The sequence below is a fragment of the Dendrobates tinctorius genome, unplaced genomic scaffold (assembly GCF_039654945.1).
Source record: "Dendrobates tinctorius isolate UK_male_01 unplaced genomic scaffold, ASM3965494v1 ptg000011l, whole genome shotgun sequence".
Lineage (NCBI taxonomy): Eukaryota > Metazoa > Chordata > Amphibia > Anura > Dendrobatidae > Dendrobates > Dendrobates tinctorius.
Genome location: NW_027361679.1, coordinates 82,556,200 through 82,571,232, shown reverse-complemented (window position 1 = coordinate 82,571,232; position 15,033 = coordinate 82,556,200). Strand labels below are relative to the sequence as shown.

Genomic DNA, 15,033 nt, shown 5'->3' with positions numbered 1-15,033 from the left:
TATACAGTGCTTACAATAAAAGATATAAAAAAGAAAACAACACACAAAAGTTATAAAATAAAAAGGGAGAAGTAACAGAAATGCCTAACTGTAGATGGAAGCATTTACCTTCTGTTGTCCTTGAAAGTGAATTATGGATCGCATCAACCTCCTAGGCAGCCCTCACCTGTGAACAACTTCTGTTGACACCAACCATTTTATAATCCTGACCAGCATGACCACAGGCTCATATTTCCATTATGACCCATTTATAAGTTGCTGTTTGTGAATGGGCGATGGGCTAAGTTGTGGGATTTCTAATATCCTGTGTCCGCCCCCCCTCTCTATACAGACAATAGGAAATATTCTTCTTGGTTGCAAACAATCTGCTACCCTGTTTCCCCAAAAATAGGGCGCCCCCGAAAGTAAGGCATGCTAGGGGGAGCACTGTGCCTGCTAATATAAGGCACCCCCCAAAAAATAAGGCATACCTTGTTCTGTGCATGGGGCATGCAGTTGTGTCTCGTTCCCGCTGTCCGGTGCCCGCCACTGCAGCCGCGCTGTTCGCAGGAGTTAATCACAGTCTCGGAGCTGTGTGCCGATCTCCGCCCATGAGCCCTGCGCCAATCATAGCGCAGGAACCATGGGCCAGCTGACGTCATCCATAGCCTCTGATTGTTCCTGGGCTGTGATTGGCCCAGGGCTCCTGCGCTCTGTTTGGCCTAGGGCTCCTGCACCACCAAAGCACTGAAAGCAGCACCGCGGAGAGAACCAGTAAGAAAGTGAAAGTGTGTGTGTGTGTGTCTGTGTACGGGTGTGTGTCTGTGTAAGTGTGTGTGTGTGTGTACGGTACACACATGGGAGGCTGCAGTGGGATACTGTGATAATGGGAGGCTGCAGTGGGATGATGTGGGATGATGGGAGGCTGCAATACTGTACTGTAGAATGATGGGGGCTGTAATGTAAAGATGGGGGTGCTGTATTGGGGACTGTAAAGGGATGATGAGGGCTGCAATGGGATTATGGGAATATTTGGGGCTGCAAAATGATGATGGGGCTGCTACGGTAAAGGAACTGCTGTGGGTAATTGTTACGGTAGCGGTACAGTGTCCAGAAAGTGTGTGGGAGCCATTTTAGAGCCCTTATGTTTTGTGGCCCTGTGTGGGAGTCAGGCAATTACAGTACCGTACCGTAGTGTGTTACTTTGTTGTCTGCTTTTCTGCTGAACGGTCTATATGTCTGACAACTGGTTTTACGCTACAGAACGTTCCTTATGTAAGGGTAGAGCGCGCTGAAATGTTTCTCATGAAAATAAGACCTCCCCCCTGAAAATAAGACATGGTGCAACTTTCGGAGCAAAATTTAATATAAGACGGTGTCTTATTTTCGGGGAAACAGGGTAGCTCTTTGAAGTTAAAGGGAATCTATCACCCCATTTTTCGACTATGAGCTGCCAGTACTGACATCAGGGGCTTATCTACAGCATTCTGTACTGCTGTAGATAAGCCCCCAATGTAACCTCAAAGAGAAGAAAAAGGAATTATATTATACTCACCCAGGGGCGGTCCGGGTCTGGTCCAGGTCCGATGGGTGTAGTGGTCTGGTCCGGCGCCTCCCATCTTCTAACGGTGACATCCTCTTCTTTGCTGCCTGTTGTGGCTCTGGAGCAGGCGCAGGCGCCGGGAGAGGTCCGGTGCTTGTGCACTGCAGTATTCTTCTCTGCCCTCAACAGGGCAGAGCAGTGCGCCTGCTCCAGAGCCACAACAGGCAGCAAAGAAGAGGATGTCACCGTTAGAAGATGGGAGGCGCCGGACCAGACCACTACACCCATCGGACCTGGACCAGACCCGGACCGCCCCTGTTGAGTATAATATAATTCCTTTTTCTTCTCTTTTAGGTTACATTGGGGGCTTATCTACAGCAGTACAGAATGCTGTAGATAAGCCCCTGATGTTGGTGCCGGCAGCTCATAGTCGAAAAATGGGGTGACAGATTCCCTTTAAGGATACATGCTGACCTGCCATGTTTGACACCTTAGTAGAGCCCCCCAGTAATTCTGAGTTGCTGCAATAAGAGTAGCAACAACCAAACAACCGAGGGACCAATTGACCAGGAAAAGCCAAACAAGCTATAATTGATAAATTATCTTTATTATTCAGGTGGCAATACATATAAAAAAACATATTAAGAATAATGTGCACGTTTGGGGACAACTTACAAAATTGCAAGGCAAAAAAAAATAGACCCAATTATATATAATATCTTTTATGCATATTCCTCAAAAAACAGTAGAAAGTGAAAATTGAAAAACATTAAAAAATTATATAAAAAAATATAGTGCAAAGAAAAATTCACAAATATAGTGTTCAAAAGTGCATGTGCAAAAGCAACAGGAGAACCAAAATATAGTGTCTCAACTAATGAGAGATAAACCAATAATGAACTTCACAAGTACTGCAATAAAGTGCAGAGTACATGTGCTAAAACAACCATAGGATGTCACAGTAATATCCCATACAATGAAATCCATATAAATGATAGGTTCACAAATGTTGCAATATAAAGTGTGGTGCAATGAGAGAGGAATAGAATTAAATGGTTCATACACCTTTTAGGGTCACCACGTCCCTTTAACGCGCACCCCGACGCTCGTTTCAGAGCACTTCCTTCATCAGTATTGTATAATGAATATTATATCTTTTATGGTCATTTGACGCAATTTTATTTATTATATATATTTGCATATATTACATAATACTACATCTGGTGTTCGTGTTTTTACTTAATAAGAGTAGGCAGATCTTATCTCCTTTAGCTAGAGACCGTATGTGGATGGGTTGTCCACTACTAGGACAAGCCCTTCTTAAACTAAATTTTTGGCCCTGATAAAATAATAAAGCCTATGCTCGCCTCCCGTGCCGGCACTATTCTTGTGGTGTCAGCAGTCTTTCTCCCCGGCGGATCTCGTGCGGTGTTGTGACACATGGCGCTGGACCGCAATCAGCGCTGGGGTCTCTGTTTCCGCCTTCGCATATGAACTGAACAAGAAAAGGAAGCCAGGGACATAGCTGATCTGACGTCCTCTTCATGTTCAGTTTGTCCGAAGGTGGAGACAGTGACGCCAGCACTGATTGATTGGGCGCCGTGCGTCACGTCATTCCACCACATCAAAGCCCCGGGACCGCGAGTGCCGACATGACTGGAACGGAGCCGGCACAGGAGAAGAGTATAGGATTTATTATTTTATCGGCGCTGAACATTTAGTGATCAACCCCTTTAACTATTTAGTTTACTGACATTAGAGTTTCCCAATTATATACTTCCTTCACAGGCTCCATAGGGGTTTTTTTTTAACTGTGTTTCCTTTGAAATAACACTGTTTTTCGATACCGACAGAACCCCAAAGGCAGTGCTCGCTGGAGTGTGTGTGAACATAGCTTGTGGTTCAAACTGAGCCAGGTTTGGTTTCAGCAAAACCACAATAATTAGGTTCAAACCAAGCCTAGTCTTTAATGGGTTAACTAGAGCCTTTTGTTGTTATTGTTGCATTTGTTTATCTCCAACATTGAGCAACAGCCATTAAATATTACATAGGAATATATAAGTGTATCCTGACTGACTCATTGCCCGCTTTCAGAAACTGAGGTCAGCAGGAATGGCCTCGAATTGTGTCCCATCCCCTGATACTGGCGGGATTTCCTCAAGGAGACGTCATCGTGTGAATACTGGGTGGTGGAGACATTGTGCAGCATTGACAAACAGGAACATGCCTGTCAGCTGTGACAAGAAAGGACAGTTCTGAGCTGCGGAAGGAATGACATGAGGTAAAAGTTTTGTGCGAGCTTGTCGAGGCGATTCACAGGAAGTCTGCATACTTCTGAGGGATCTGCCACTACAAACAGGCAAGTATAGTATCTATTCCCATAACTCTGGCTTACATTTACAGAATAAGCCTCTAGTAGAAGTTAGATCACTGTCATCTGCTGAGGAACTACAACTCCCAGCTAGCCCAGGGAGTTGTAACTACACAGTAGCTGGATTGCCGCAAGTTACTGATCCCTATACTACTTCTTATTAAGGTGTCCTTGTACAGCGGTGGGTGCCGGCCATATGTCTTAGGCACTTTTCGTTTTTCCTCTCATTCCAAGAGCCATAACATTTTATTTTTACTTTAAAATAGCTGTGTGAGGACTTGTGCTTGACGGATTATGTTGGAGTTTTGAATTGAAAGGAATCTGTCAGCAGGATTTTACTCACCCCCCAAACTAATGTGCTTCTCTGAAAATAAGACCTACCCCAAACACAAGCCTAGCATGATAGTTACAGGATTCTTGGAGTTTGCTTGAAATGTAGGCCCTACTCCAAAAATGAGCCCTAATGACAGTCAGGATTGGCGTTTTGGGTGGGCATGGAGAAACTGGGCACCAAGGTTAAAACTGCTTAAGGACCTTTGGTGAAGAGGAGACAGGCTGGTATGTATGTGCTGTGTGTGTATTCATGTGTATTCATGTATATGTGCAGTGCGTATATGTAGATTTACACGCGGATGTGCTGTCTGTGTCAGAGGCGTAGCTAGGAGGGGGTTCAGCTCAGGATGGGCGAAACATCTGAGTGGGGCCCCTAACCGGGTAGCCCTGATTACACCCAAATTTTGGGTATAGGAGAGCCTCAGCTGATGACTGCGCTGTTTTTGAAATTTAAATCTCTATACAAAGACTAGCATTGATATTACCGCCATATGATGACCATAAAGTGGTAGGTAACAGTCCTGTAGACCATACAAGTGATTACGTTATAGTTAGAGATGTGACTACCGCTTACATTCTTTCTCATGGAAATGTTCACCTTTTCCGTCTTTTCCATCTGGTCCAGACCGATATTACAACTTCTCCAGCCAGGACTCCTCTGCAGAGAATACAACAAAGACACATATGACTTCTCACAATTTCAGCACTGTCCCTATCTATCCCCAACCTGCACAAACTCCTCATTCTGATACCCCAGTATTGAGCCGCTGCTGCCTTGTGTGTCCCTATTATTGCACCTGCTGTTTGGCACATAAACAGCACTCCTGTTAGTACCCCCACATAATAATGCCCACCGCTGTGATCTTTACATAGTAATAATGCCTCCTGTGCAGATACCCTCCACAATTTGTACTAGAAAGTAATAATACCCCATATGCACCTTGATAGTCAATACTGAGTGCCCCTTTAACAATAATGCCCACTTAAAATTTAACAATTTCCCCTGAGTTCCCTCATACACAGTATGATGGGCCCACAGTTCCCCAATACACAGTATGATGATCCAACATATCCTTTATACACAGCATTATGGGCAACATATCCTCTATACATAGTATTATGCTCCCAGAGCTCCCCTATGGGCCAGCAGCTCCCCAATACACTGTATGGTGGACCCACAGCCCCCTTATACACAGTATGATGGGCCTACAGCTCCCCTATACAAAGTATGATGTCCCCCAGAGTTCCCCTATACATAGAACGATGTCCCCACTGCTCCCCCAAAACTCAGTATGATCCCATAATAGTCTCCCACTTTAAGATGACCCCCATATGGTATATTGGCCCCCCTCACAGTGGCTCCCACACTGGGTATTGGCTCCCACACTGTCACACTTTATGAGGGCCCCACACAGTTGTCTTCACACTGTATTATGGCCCAAACTGCATAATGGCCCCCACAGTAGTCTCCACACTTTGACATTCCACACACTGTATAATGGCCCCCTCGTTAGCTCCCATTTTGCATAATAGCCTCCACTCTGCATGATGGCCCCTACAGTAGCTCCCACATTAAATAATGGCCACTACATTAGCTCTCATGCTGTATGACCCCCACATTTTGAGAGGTCCACAATATATGAGGACCCCCTAAAAAAAGTGCCTACAATATATGAGTCCCCACCACACACTGTATGAGGGTTCATGCCTTCACAGTCACACCACAAGTTTTAATTAAAATAAAAAAAAATCATATGCTTGCCTAATCCAGGCTCCTCCAGAGTCTATCAGGGAATGACGTCTGATGCTCTGTGCACGCGCTGGTGCCTCAGCCAGTGTACCATTTTGCCGTTGACGCTCTGTGCACGTGCTGGTGCCTCAGCCAGTGTACCATTTTGCCGTTGACGCTCTGTGCACGCGCTGGTGCCTCAGCCAGTATACCATTTTGCCGTTGACGCTCTGTGCACGCGCTGGTGCCTCAGCCAGTGCACCATTTTGCCGTTGACGCTCTGTGCACGCGCTGGTGCCTCAGCCAGTGTACCATTTTGCCGTTGACGCTCTGTGCACGCGCTGGTGCCTCAGCCAGTGTACCATTTTGCCGTTGACGCTCTGTGCACACGCTGGTGCCTCAGCCAGTGTACCATTTTGCCGTTGACGCTCTGTGCACGCGCTGGTGCCTCAGCCAGTGTACCATTTTGCCGTTGGCGCTCTGTGCACGCGCTGGTGCCTCAGCCAGTGTACCATTTTGCCGTTGACGCTCTGTGCACGTGCTGGTGCCTCAGCCAGTGTACCATTTTGCCGTTGACGCTCTGTGCACGCGCTGGTGCCTCAGCCAGTGTACCATTTTGCCGTTGACGCTCTGTGCACGCGCTGGTGCCTCAGCCAGTGCACCATTTTGCCGTTGACGCTCAGTGCACGCGCTGGTGCCTCAGCCAGTGTACCATTTTGCCGTTGACGCTCTGTGCACGCGCTGGTGCCTCAGCCAGTGTACCATTTTGCCGTTGACGCTCTGTGCACACGCTGGTGCCTCAGCCAGTGTACCATTTTGCCGTTGACGCTCTGTGCACGCGCTGGTGCCTCAGCCAGTGTACCATTTTGCCGTTGGCGCTCTGTGCACGCGCTGGTGCCTCAGCCAGTGTACCATTTTGCCGTTCTGTAAACTGCAGGCTTAAATTGACCTGCAAAATAAAAACGAACGCATGGGCCATGCACATACAGTGAACAAGTCGGTAAGACAGTGTTCACACCACCAAGAGACTGGAACACAGAGAAACACAGTACAACAAGCGTGAAAAAATACTCTGCTGTAAAAAATTCCAACCTGCTGACTACACATGGAGAGCGATAGTGCAGGGAGATCATGTCTCCCTGCACTACGGCAGAGCTAAAAGGAAGCAGTCATGTAAAGTAACGCTAGTAACCTGCTGATATGGGGCTTAATCTGCAGGTTAATAGCATTCTGACAGTGCAGCGCCCCCCACTGGGAGCCGCTGTGACAGGAGGAAATGCAATTTATTATTAATAATAATAATAATAATACATTGCTTATTATGAAATGTCTAAATACAATGCAGTTTGTGTCATGGTTACTGTATGGGGGCTAGTTATACTAACGAGCTTGGGCTTATAATAAGACCCAGCCTGCAAGTATAAAAGCCCCCCAACATACCCATCCACCTTATGTTTGCAGGCAGGACCAGGAAGTGGCAGTGAAATCCAAGGTGGGCACTAGGACCCAGCATGCCTGAGCCAATCTGAGCACGCAGCTCAGTCAGTCAGCCCAGCCTGCAAATTCTTCAGGTCACACAGCCTGCATTGTACAGTGCACAGCCTGAGACTCTGCAAGTGGCCACTGTGCTAGCCCCCTGTGCAGTCTGTCAGACAAGGAAGCTGGCATTTTATTGCCCTCTCACACCTCATGATAGAAATGGCCGTGGCGCCAGGTCGGTCCCTTTACGTGACACGGCCCGGCGCGATGGCCCCTTCTGACAACACCCCCCCAGTAGCTACGCTACTGGTGTGCGCATTTACATGTGTGGAATGACATGATTATATTTGAATAAATGTTGATTTTTTTATTTTTTTTATTTTTTGGGGGGTTCAAGAATAAATGTGGATTGTTGTTCATGGAAAAAAAAAAAGACATCCCCTGAAAATAATCCCTAACCCAAAAAATATTATAAGACAAAATACCTCATTTCAGAGAAGCACAATATTTATGTGCGCATGTTGATTCAATGACAAGTCCAGCAACTCCTTTAACCCCTTCACCCCGAAGCCTGTTTGCACCTTCCTGACTGGGCCAATTTTTACAATTCTGACCACTCTCTCTTTATAAGGTTATTGCTCTGGAACGCTTCAATGGATCCCAGTGATTTTGAGACTGTTTCTTCGTGACATATTCTACTTCATGTTAGTGGTAACATTTGTTTGATATGACGTACGGTTATTTGTTGTAAAAAACCCTGAAATTTGGCGACAATTTTGAAAATGTTGCAATTTTCAAACTTTTAATTTTTATGCCCTTAAATCAGAGTTATGTCCCACATGTCTACTCTACATAAGCACAAATTTTTAAATGTATTTTTTTTTTTGGTTAGGAAGTTATAAGGGTTAAAAGTTGACCATCGATTTCTCATTTTTCCAGCAAAATTTGCAAAACCATTTTTTTAGGGACCACCTCACATTTGAAGTGACACCATTCTAAAAACAGCACCTCACAAGGTGCTCAAAACCGCATTCAAGAAATGTATTAACCCTTCAGGTACTTTTTATGCTCATCATCTTATGCATGATGGAAAAAAACACTGCATGTGCATGTGTTTGTAAGCGTTTTTGCATGCGTTTGTGTTTATGCGCATGCGTTCGATATGATGTAAGAAGGCTGTGAGCAGGGACGCGCGATGCAGTGACGGGACACAGGCAGAGCAAGGGTTAACAGGTTTATTTACAGGGGAATACTCCATGCAGGGAGGTAAATAGTTAGACAGGAGATAAAGGGTTAGTCAGAGGAGACAAATGGTACATTAAAGGCAAAGGATATAACAACGGTTCAGATGAAAGCAGTTCATTAGCATAGATGTAAGGCAGTCCTTAAACTGCAGCTGCAGCTGCGAATTCAATTGCGCCGCAATGGCTGGCGCGGTGTCCTCTCTTGTGGGGTCAGGTAGAAGATAATACACCATCTTCTGGTAACAGTGGTCGGTCTCCGGTACCTTCCACTGCCCCTTGTCCACATACTGCTGTGGCTATTAAAGGCACGGGTCACAGACTGGTACAAGCCCAACGTGGCTCCTTAACTGTAGGTCACAAAGGTCAGGACAGCTATTCTGTGTGTCAGTCCTGTGTGGTTTCTCTTAGGTAGCGCATGTGCGTAACTCACAGTCAGGTCGTGTACGGCACCTGGTATTCTCTGGCTGTCACTAGACACACACCACACATCCCGTTCTCCCTGGTCCCCCGCTGTTGGTGGCGGACGACGCTGGTCTGCCTGGCACTGGTACTCCCGGCCGGAGTACTCCTCTCTTGTCTGCTGCGACACTTGATTCAGCTCCGCTCTGGGTGCATTGCTCTGCACAGCTCTCACTACTGGCATGGCTCTGCTCTGCTGACACGGCTTTCCCTGCTAACACAGCTCTGCTGGCACTGCTCTGCAGGTGATGGGGGCTCCTTCTATATGACCCCTCGCAGTGTCGGTACCCCATGCAGGGGACAAGGGAAGCAGAGCCACTCACCGCTCTGTGCGCTGCTCTGCCCTGGTGCCAAAGTGCTCTGCTTCGTGCGCTTTCTCCTTTTATCTCCCTGCTGCTGCACGCCCTTTTCTGGCTCTCCCCGCCCTCTCCTGTCAGCAAGAAACTCTGTCTCTCTCAGGCTTCTCTCATGGAGCAGAGGGAGGTCAGCCCCACTTAGGCTTCCCCCCGAGAACAGAGGATACAGCCCTTCTAGTTCCGGACCCGGCATGCAGGTAACCGAGTTGCGGTCTATCTCGTTACACGGAAAAAAAACGCTGCGTGTGCATGCATTTGTATGCGTGCTTGCGCTGTTTATTTGCATGCGTTCGATATGACACCAGACAAAAATGGGCGTGTCTCATGGGATTTCTATTTACATTTTGAACAACGCATGCGTACGCATGTCCTTGTGTACTAATGCGTTCCCATAGACATTAATGCGTTTTTTTACTTACTCATCCGCATGCCTGCGCATATTTGATGGATTTTTGATGCTTCAAAAAATGCAACATGTTGCGTTCGCAAACGCATGCCCCTGCATACACCATGTTAAATATATGTACACATGACACGTGCAGATCTATGCAAATTAAACGCTGTGCACACAAACACTTTTTTACTTTCGCAAGGGTAACAGGAGAAAATGGACCATACAGGTTGTTGTGCAATTTCTCCTGAGTACTCCAATACCCCATATGTGAGGGAAAACCACTGTTTGTGCGCTCGAAAGGGAAGGAGCGCCATTTGAATTTTTTAATGCAAAATTTGTGGGAATTATTAGCGGATGCCATGTTGCATTGAGTAACAATAGCACCAAAATTTGTCTCACAATTTCTCCATATGTGGATGTACAGTACTGCTAAGCCACACAGTGAGACTTGGGAGAGACAGAGTGCTATTTGCCTCCTGGAGTGCAGATTTTCCTAGAATAGTTTGCAGACTCCATATAAAGAGCCCTTAAGTATCTCCCCTCAAGTGATGCCATTGACAAACTGGGACTCAGAAGGGACGGGGCATTTGGATTTGTGAGCGCAGAATTTTCTGAATTTCTTTTGGGGGCGAGGATCCATTTAGCTTTTCCAGAGCCTTTGTGCTATCAGTAACATGGAAGCCTGGTATATTTCAGTTAAAGGGAATCTGTCACCCCATTTTTCGACTGTCAGCAGCCGGCACCAACATCAGGGGCTTATCTACAGCATTCTAAGCCCCCGATGTAACCTGAAAGATAAGAAAAAAGAGTTAGATTAAACTCACCCCGGTGTTCGGTCCGGTTCCAATGGGTGTCGCGGTCCTGTCCGGCGCCTCCCATCTTCATACGATGCCGTCCTCTTCTTTCCTTCCTGTCATGGCTCCTGCGCAGGCGCACTGCTCTGCCCTGCAGAGGTCCAGCGCCTGCGCACTTGTTAGCGATGACACTTTCAGATTCCCTACACTCATCTCTGTCCCCAATCTCCTCTCTTTCCTGTCCTAATCTGGCTGTTCATCACTACAATGACACTCTTAGAAGCACCCTTGACCAAGTAGCTCCCCTCACACTCAGAACCTCCAAACACAGAGTAAAACAGCCCTGGCTCACATCGCAAACTCAACTTCTCCAGCGATGCTCCAGGAGTGCTGAACGCTTATGGAGAAAAACCCGCACACCAGAAGACTTCATCCACTTCAAATTTTTGTTAAGAACCTATAACGCTGCCCTTCACCTTGCTAAACAGACTTACTTCACCACCCTGATCTCCTCACTAGCCAACAACCCCAAGAAACTTTTTGACACTTTTCACTCCCTCCTCAGGCCAAAAGCACAAGCCCCTATCACAGACATTTGTGCTGATGACCTGGCCTCCCACTTTACAGAAAAAATAGATAATATCCGTCAAGAAATCTGCTCCCAACCACCAAGTGCTGTGACTCCCATCCCTTCCTGCATCTCCCCTGGCTCACTCTCCACATTTGATCCCATGCACTACCGACCCCATTCCCTCACATCTCCTCCAGTCTCTCTCTCCAGTCGTCACAACCCACCTAACTACAATCTTTAATCTCTCCCTCTCCTCGGGCATTTTCCCATCCTCCTTCAAACACGCCATCGTTACTCCATTACTAAAGAAACCTGCTCTCGACCCATCCTGCACAAACAACTACAGACCAGTCTCCAATCTCCCCTTCATCTCTAAACTTTTGGAACGCCTAGTTACTCCCGCCTTACCCGTTACCTCTCCATTCACTCCCTTCTAGACCCTTCACAGTCCGGCTTCCGCCCCCTACATTCGACTGAAACTGCACTCATCAAAGTGACCAATGACCTTCTGACAGCAAAACGTAATGGTGACCACTCTCTGCTCATTCTTCTTGACCTATCTGCAGCTTTCGATACTGTTGACCACCATCTCCTACTCTCTAGGCTCCAGTCACTAGGCATTAAGGACACTGCACTCTCCTGGTTCTCTTCCTATCTCTCTGACCACTCCTTCAGTGTTTTGTTCTCTGGCTCCACGTCATCTCATCTTCCTCTTGCTGTCGGGGTACCTCAGGGCTCAGTCCTTGGCCCCCTTCTTTTCTCTCTCTACACGGCCCCAATTGGACAGACCATCAGCAGATTTGGCTTTCAGTACCATCTTTATGCTGATGACACACAACTATACACGTCTTCCCCCGACCTTACCCCCGCTGTACTACAGAACGCCAGTGACTGTCTGTCCGCAGTCTCCAATATCATGTCCGCTCTCTATCTGAAACTCAACCTCTCCAAAACTGAACTTCTTCTGCTCCCGCCGTCTACTAACCTCCCTAAATCTGACATTTCCCTCTCCGTGGGTGGTACCACAATAACACCCCGGCAGAAGGCGTGCTGTCTGGGTGTTATGTTTGACACCAATCTCTCCTTCACATCCCATATACAATCCCTTGCCCGCTCTTGCCGCTTACACCTAAAGAACATCTCTAGAATCTGCCCTTTTCTCACTATGGAAACAACAAAAACCCTCACTGTTGCATTGATCCACTCTCGCCTGGATTACTGCAATGCTCTATTAATTGGCCTCCCCGTCACTCGACTATCCCCTCTCCAGTCCATACTTAATGCAGCGGCCAGGATCGTCCATCTGGCTAATCGGTACTCGGACGCGTCCGCTCTTCGCCAGTCCTTACATTGGCTGCCCATTCATTATAGGATCCAATTCAAAGTACTTGTTCTCACCCACAAAGCTCTCCACAGTGCGGCACCCCCTTACATCTCTTCTCTCATTTCTGTCTATCGGCCTAGCCGATCGCTGCGCTCTGCAAATGACTTTCGACTAACCTCTGCACTAATCCGTACCTCCCACTCCCGACTCCAAGACTTCTCCCGTGCTGCTCCTATCCTCTGGAATGCTCTACCCCAAGACATCAGGACTATCCACAATTTGCATAGTTTTAGGCGCTCCCTCAAAACACACCTGTTCAGAGCGGCCTATCACATTCACTAATCAAAGTCATTCTCTGTGTAAGTGTGCGTGTGTAGCCCATTCACTATCTCCATCCATCCTTCACTCCCGCAAGATGGCTGGACCTTCATTGTAAATACACCATTGTAAATACACACCTGTACTTTGTATCTCCCTCACCTCATTGTAGATTGTAAGCTCTCACGAGCAGGGTCGTCTTATTTCATCTTATTTTGCTTTAATTATTGTATTGTTAACGTTGTTACTTATGACTTGTGTTTTGAAACTGTTAAACTGTAAAGCGCTGCGAAATATGTTGGTGCTATATAAATAAAGATTATTATTATTATTTATTAGCGATGCACTAGGCAAGGCAGGTTTCCAGGAGTGGACCCTCTGGACTGTGGCACCAAGGGGCCCCGGGCGACCAACCTGGTGGGACCGACCCCTATACAGGGACTGTTAGGAGCAGGCCCAGGCATTCGAATGCCACGGCAGCCGGTACCAAGAGGGGTGGCTCAGAATGGCCTGGAGCGAGACAGGACCGGAGTAGGACTGCAGGATCAAGACACAGGCAGGCAGGACAGAGCATGAACACACAGGACCGGAGTAGGACTGCAGGGCAAGACACGGCAGGCAGGACAGAGCAGGAACACACAGGGCTGGAGTAGGAGTGCAGGGCAAGACACGGCAGGCAGGACGGAGCAGGAACACTCAGGACCGGAGTAGGACTGCAGGGCAAGGCACGGCAGGCAGGACGGAGCAGGAACACACAGGACCGGATTAGGACTGCAGGGCAAGACACGGCAGGCTGGACGGAGCAGAAACACACGGGACCGGAGTAGGACTGCAGGGCACACAAGAAGATATGAGAGCTTGTAAGCGCAGAGCACAGGGCAGGGGCATGGGAGCCTTGCGTGCGGATAGCACAAAGACGATCAGGCGCCTCCATTAAGGGAGGGTGGCCTGAAATACCTGAGGACCGGCCCCCATTGGTCCGGCAGTGCTACCAGGTCAGGGCACCGCCAGAGCATAAGGAGAGGTAGGGAGAGCCGGCCATGGCCTATGGCGCATGCGCAAGGCCTGCAGTGACGTCACAGGCCGCGGGCCAGTCAGAGGAGGAGGACGACGACGACGGGGGAAGGAGAGAGGCTGCGGCGCCGGCAGGTAAGTATGGAGGTGCGCAACGGGGGCCGTGGCTGTGGCCATGACAGCACTGCAGTATTCTGCTCTACCCTCAACAGGGCAGAGGAGTGCGCCTGTGCCGGAGCCACGACAGGAAGGAAAGAAGAGGACGGCATTGTATAAAGATGGGAGGCACCGGACCGCAACACCCATCAGACCAAGAATGGACCGCCCCCCAGTGAGTATAATCTAACTCCTTTTTCTTATCTTTCAGGTTACATCGGGGGCTTATCTACAGCATTACAGAATGCCATAGATAAGCCCCTGATGTCGCTGCCGGCAGCTGATAGTCGAAAAAAGGGGTGACAGATTCCCTTTAACAGATGACGGACTTGAGTGGGGACTTGCTTTTTTGTGGATTGAGTTGAAGCTTTTATTAGAAACATTTTAGATAACATTTATGATCACATTTATCTGGCGCTCTACTTTGGGGTTTCTATCTAAATCTGAGTGTCATGACAGATGAAACTCCTGAGGGATTCATTCACTATAATTAGGCAGCAGAGTTACTGTGGACTCCATCTGGCCTCTGTTCAGCGTTGTCGTTCATTTCAGAAGTGCACAAAGCTGTGGTCAACCGCACTTTTATACTCTCCTAAAAAGACTGACACCGCCGGATCACAGGTCAGACAGCGTCCACAGTGCCTCTGTCTGCCTCATTATAGGGAATCTTCTGCTTGGGGTTTCATCTGAATCACATATTTCAGAGATTTACACGGAAACCCAAGTGTCAGTGCAGAGTGCAGGATAAATGTGCACCGAAACTTACTGCGATCTTTGGGAGGCAGAATGAACAAATAAACAGCAGGTGAAGAATTGGTATATTTTTTTATGCCATTCCTTGTGCGGTATATAAGTGTTTAGACGATTTTATTCTTTGGGTCAGTGTGATTACAGTGATACAAGATTTATATCGGGTTTTTATGTTTCGCTACTGGCCCACACTAAAAGACGCTCTTTATTGCCCTACTA

At 47.7% G+C, this 15,033-nt stretch overlaps 1 protein-coding gene across 2 annotated transcripts in view; it reads left to right on the top strand.

Annotated features, from left to right (window-relative positions):
• The first annotated feature begins 3,611 nt into the window (after nucleotides 1–3,611).
• The window catches only part of TBC1D2 (TBC1 domain family member 2), a 136,110-nt gene continuing 124,688 nt past the window's right edge, over nucleotides 3,612–15,033 (top strand). For both annotated transcript variants that reach the window (XM_073543899.1, XM_073543890.1), the window contains exon 1: nucleotides 3,612–3,881. The gene's annotated coding sequence lies outside the window, so the exon portion shown is untranslated. The remainder of the gene's footprint in view (nucleotides 3,882–15,033) is intronic.